Source organism: Hippoglossus stenolepis, chromosome 6 (assembly GCF_022539355.2).
Source record: "Hippoglossus stenolepis isolate QCI-W04-F060 chromosome 6, HSTE1.2, whole genome shotgun sequence".
In the NCBI taxonomy this organism is placed as follows: domain Eukaryota; kingdom Metazoa; phylum Chordata; class Actinopteri; order Pleuronectiformes; family Pleuronectidae; genus Hippoglossus; species Hippoglossus stenolepis.
Genome location: NC_061488.1, coordinates 4,789,385 through 4,795,589, shown reverse-complemented (window position 1 = coordinate 4,795,589; position 6,205 = coordinate 4,789,385).

Here is a 6,205-nt window from a genome sequence, read left to right as displayed (position 1 = left end):
GCCCTTTCATAGATCATTTTTACAAATGTAACTGTGTAGTGGAAAGATGGAGGTTAAAGGAGAACTTTGGTATTTGTCAACCTGGGTCCTTTGTTTATAAATGTGAGAGTTTAAATGAATGGAGTCTGTCCAGCAGATCTTACAACCATGAAACTGCCATAACATTACAATGCAATCTTAAGATCACAATGAAATGTGATGGGGCAACTGCGACAGTCCATGACTTGTCCACTAAAAGTGATTTTTTACACCAGTAAAAGGCGTAAATAGTTTTTCTAGGTTTTCAGTATTTGTTGTGTTGGATTTACACTTACACTTCTGTACTAAAATGTTATACATTAACATATCTTTATTTAAATAGATTATCAATAATTTGTATTTTCTCTTTAATTCTAACCACATTTAAAGTAGTGACATTTTTTTCATAACTCCTGCTCCACCTTCACCTCGACACTCAGCTGACACCTTCAGTCACGTGACGCTGAGGCAGCTTGAATAGTTTAATGTTTTCTTCTTCTTCCTTTGTCACATGCCTGCGACTCCTCTGCTGCAGCTGGTGACTGCAAAGTAAATTATTTACCAGCAGGGGGAAACATAACTCTTTAGTTACACACGTCACATTGAAATGAGATGTGTGTGTGTGTGTGTGTGTGTGTGTGTGTGTGTGTGTGTGTGTGTTTGTCATTTAGCAGCTCTAACCTTCCTCTAACCAGTTGTACATGTTAAAAGATGATGAGGATTTCCATTGTTTTCTTCTTTGCACACACACGATAAGTTATAATAGAAAAGAAAGAGAACCTGGAAACTTTTAATTAAAGAAAGTGAAATGATGTGAATGTTCCCTCTGCCCTCAAAGTCGGCACAAAGAAACTAAATAGTGTTTATAGTTTGTGTCATAAAGATCCTAGAGAGTGAAGCATCTCACAGGAAGAAGTGAACGAGGAAACGTGGAGGTGATTTCAGGCCCCTGATCTGATGCAGGTAAAAATCATTCAATTCATTATTTACTTCTCTGTTTTTATGCCTAGAAGTTTTTAAAGTTTTCATGTCTCCACATCGACATCATCCAGTGAACAAAGGAATAATGTTTTCTGGTGGCGACATCCTTGTGAACACGATATCTCAAGAACTCCTCGAGGAAAATGTTTCAAATTTGGTACAAACACTCAGTTTGACTCAAGGATAAACTGATCAGATTTTAATTGTCTGAGGTCAAAGGTCAAAGTCACTGTGACCTGATCAAAACCCTTATTTTGTCTCGTGTGTTATCTTAAGATCGCCTCAAGAGAATCAGTTCAAGTTTGGCAAAAATGCTCAATTAGAGTCACAAATTATTTTATTAGATTTGGGCAGACGGAGGTCAAAGGTCAATGACCTCATATGAGTCTAATAAAATAATGTGTGTATGTTGACTGAAGCTGTGCTGGTTGGTCGAGGTTTACAACCACAGAACTCTAGTTTTAGTCTAAAATGATCAAACCGTCAGCCTCTCGTCATGAAGCACTTCAGTTGGTAAACTCTGCTTCATGTGCAGATACAGAGAATGAGGAGGAAGTGATGAAGCTTTAGAAAAAACTGACTCTAACATTACTAATTAATCAGGACTGCATCACAAAGTACAACAAAGTGAGGATCTTTTTGATCCAAACTTTGTGAAATGTCAGTGCTGCAGGTGTCACACGGTTCCCAGTTTTTCCAGCGACGTGTTCCACTTTGTTCACGCTCAGTCAAGTCTGATTGTGATGTTTGAGACAGCACGAGGAGACGAGGTGATGGAAGGGAGCCTATGGACCAGATGGTTTGCAGGAGGAGTCAGGTGATACGGGAACATCGGGCTGACGGCGTCAAGATGTTGGTGAGACTCGCTGAGCTTGCACCTACTTTACATTTTCATTTAGCTGACGCTTTTATCCAAAGCGACTTACAATAAACCCAATCATCAGTCTTTTCTCTCTCATTGTGTGGAACAATAATCCTGTAACATCCCAGATTCTGTGTTGTTGTCGAAGAAAAGACTCATGTCTTCATTGTGAAGGTCAGTTCAGCAGAAAACACAGAAGTCAAGGTCTCTCTTCACTTCCTGTAAGCACCGTCTACCTTCTAATTCCACAAACATCTGTCTGTGGGTCTCACAGCACATCGCACACTTCATCTTATCCACTTCACACTTAATATGACATTCTACATTTCCAAAGGGAAGTGAAGTTCTGAGTTTGGTGCAATTTAATTTGTTCATTATTAATAAAAAAAAATGAAAGAACAGGTGACCAGTGCTATGTAGCACGTCATGTGGGGGGGCAGGGCAGCAGTTGAACATGTCTTCTTCTACGTCCTCTACAGGAGTAAACCTCAAACTGCATGTCAAAACTTCTTAGATTATACGATTTTTTTCATTTCACCGGATCAGACTGAGACAAAGACACAAACAATTTTAATTTGTCTTCAAAGTAAAAGCCCAAGATTTGTTTTATTGCTGTAGTGCTTTATACCGATCTGAATTACAGAGCTTTTATTTTTGAAAAGCTGTGAACGTGAGTCTGAAGACTGTGTCGATTTTTAACAGACTCTGAAATGCGATGTATGAAAAATAACATCAGTTAAATTAATCATTTAAACTTAGATATAAACAACAATCATGCACACTGATAAATCAGATTCAGATTTATTTTATGAAAAACACGGACTGTAAAATCTCAACTGCAGATAAACCAGGTAGGATGAACACAATGTTTTCTAACTTTACTCTGCACGATGGTTTTTTAAAAGCTCTGCTCACAAACAATGAAGAAGTGACAGTTTATTGTAGAACTAGAAGTAGCATCAACACGGGACAAGAGAACACGACATTACAAACAAGCAGGTTTACAACAGGCACGGCACTAAATATCTCAGTTTTCTTACTAAGGTCCCTGCTGGAATTCAGACTGCCACTTACTTTCCACTTACGGGAAACCAGATATAAAGCAGCCACTATAAAAACTAATGACACTAATGGTTTGGCTTCTTATTGATGATTAAGGTCAATGCCTGAGTACAGCACATTACTTAAGGCCTTGTTTGTTGTTGGTCCTGAACTTGACTCGGCCTCTACTTCCTAAATCAATCCAGACAACACTTCCCTTGCCTCTGTTTTGGAGGAAGGAACTGTTGCAGTATAATGTATAAGTAAACCATACGTCCCAGGACACCGCGCACAGACGAGGCCTCTCCGACGTCAGCGCCTCAGAGACGTGAGCTCAGAGCTGCTTGATGCTCTCCCTCGGTGGCCATCGAGGAAATGAAGGGAGACCCGGGGCCGCCTTTACCGACCGGCCCTGAAGGCCTCTAAATTTTCTCCCCTGAATCGTCGCGTGTGAGAAGATTTCCTGTAGCTCGCTCACTGTCTGGAAGTAACCATATCCTCAAAGGGGTTTTGACACGCAACACCCGCATGAAAAAATATATTGCACCTGTTGTTTCCATGGGTGGTTCTGAACCCTTCATCTTTGAGGATTGGAACAGATCAGGGAGATTTAGAGCGGCTAAGAAGAGGAAGTGTTTGGGGTTACTTTTCACAAATGGATTGGGGCCGCGTCAATTCTCATTTGACATGTGCTGTTGCATTGTTCCTGGAGGACTTAGTGATGGAATGACCTGATTATTGGATCTAATCGTTGGATCCTGATTGAAGTTCGTCTCCTGCAACGTCAGGACGGAAAAAGAATTAACAATCAAACAAGACTATTTTTGTATTTGCAATAACAAACATTACACTCACCGCTGATTGAGGTCTATTAAAATCAGCTGATTGATATTGATCTGTCTTATTTTTTATGTGCAGAAAGTTAAAATGGTTCAGTTCTTGAAAAAGTTTTGTAATTTGAGTTGTATTTTCAGGCCCCAGGAGGCAGTGGGGCTGCGGGTGTTTGATGCATGTTGTTAAAAAACTGTTAGTAGATTTTCACACAAAGAAAACTGAAGCAGCACGTTACCACTTTCTGAAATATATAGAAAAGCTTGACTTCCTCTGAATATCTCTGAATGATCCATCAGATAGTTTATTATCATTTCATCAGAATGACAAACTACTGTTTTGAGTCATTTGTCAGTTTTGTTTTGATGTCATCTCTATTTTCTTGGTTTCATTTGTATATAAATATACAGTTATCCAGAGTGTGTATGTTAGTCTGTCCTCTGGTGCGTATAACCTGTCCAGTCTTGGTTTTATTTTACTTTTATCCTGCTACCTACTTGCACTTTTGCTTGTTTACTGCTTTGTGTTCTTTGTATTTCTGAACTATTTGATTCTGGAAAAGAAATAAAAAGAAATACTTAAGCAGACGAAAAGGCGAAGCTAACGTTTAGGGCAAGAAGACACTTAGAATTTAACTTTAAAGTCCTGAGGGAATATGAATGAACGTGGGTCATCAGATTTATTACTTGTTCTATCAGCTCTGTCTTGTGTTCGCCTGCTGAAGTGATATCACACTAATCTCAACATCTCTGTGTTACCCTGGTTTTAATCTGCTGCCCCCTGAAAATACATGTTGAACTCATATTTCCTACATGTCTGCACTGTACCTCAGGAAGATTAGACTATTAGACTCTGGAGCTTATTGAAACAGACAAATCTGCCAGTTCCTTAACATTTTACAAGCCGAGATCATAACGAGATAAACACTGAGAGTAAAGAGCTTTTTCTTTTTTATCTCTGTCTTCCTCTAACTGCCGAGGCTATAAAGTGATCCCGAGGCAGAATAGAGCTGCAGAGACATAAGCTGATTCCCCTGCAGTATCTGTCTACATTTAAAATGAGCCTGAAAAACGATCTCTGGTTAGGCAGCTCAGCCATTTGTTCCACTTTGGCAGAGGCATTACCACCAAATCCGCTTGAAAGAGTTTAGTTTTAGGTGTTCGAGTCCACGAGCACTTCTCACAGCTTCCTATCCGGAATTCCCTCAGACTACTGGTGGCTGCAGGCGTGTAATTTGTGCCAGATTTGCCGCGGCGTATCCACCCTGTGACCTCACCACACAGACATCGAGCACAAACCTTCATCTCAAAGTATACATGTGGTATAGTGGCAGGAGGTTGGATTCCACACAGGCTCGGAACTTGTCAAGTGTCTATTCTCTTCAAAACGTCAAGTTTACTTCTTACACTGTTTTACTCCGTGCTATGAAATTTGCATGGATATGTCCTGATAATCAGAGTGAACATGTACAACTTGACAGATGGCACAGTCTGTAGTACAACTTAACTAGTAGTACAACTTTCATATCTTCAGATGTGTTGGCAGCAGTGATCCAGTCCATTTTTTTATGTAGAGTAAAAGTGGGAAAGACTTTGGCAGGGACAGAAAAAAAAAACTCTGTCAACGAGTGAAATATCTTTGTTTTCCAAATTCAAACTGTGCATAAACCTCCACCGAGGCCCAACAGTCCCCGTGTGAAACCACATTTAAATTCATTTTATCCAGATTGTCATTTTGGATCTAAAAAATATCAGCTGATTTTTTTGGCTCTGAAAAAATCAACAAAAATGTTGAAGAACGCCCAAATCTCACAATTTTTAAAGAAAAGGAAAAAACACTTCCTAGATCTGCCCCCTGCTTTGGATCTGCACTAAAATAAAATGGGTCCACAGATGGAAACATAACCTCCTTGGTGAAGGTAATAAAAGTTTAGGATGCATTGAGATAAATCTGAGTTCATACGTACCTGCTCTGCTTATCCAGTCTCTACAGACCTTAAGACAAACAAGTCTGTCACTGACTGTGTTTACATGGCTACCAATATTTATGTAGACATGTATTTGTCTTAATCGCAGTTTAACACACTACTGCCGTAGAACCCATTTAAAAACCCATTTTACAGATAAAACCTGATTATCTAACAGTCACTTAACCGTCACGCCACTGTTCTGAGGTTCCTGTCATATTTCCCGTTACCTTTATCTCAACACAACAATATCCTGAATCTCTACAGTGCCATGAGCTGTAAGTGCTGCTGGAAACATGAAATCACAGAGGATGCCGAGCTCCTTAATCCTGAGAAAACACGCTAATTGTAATTTCAATTAAAAAAAGCGCTTTCAAACAGCAGAGCACTGGTTCACATACAAAAACAAAGATATTCAGTCTTCATGGCTCCTGGTAAATGTAATGAACCATCATGCCCTAACAGAGTACGTGAGGTTTGTAATCTCTTGGCTGATTAATTTCGTC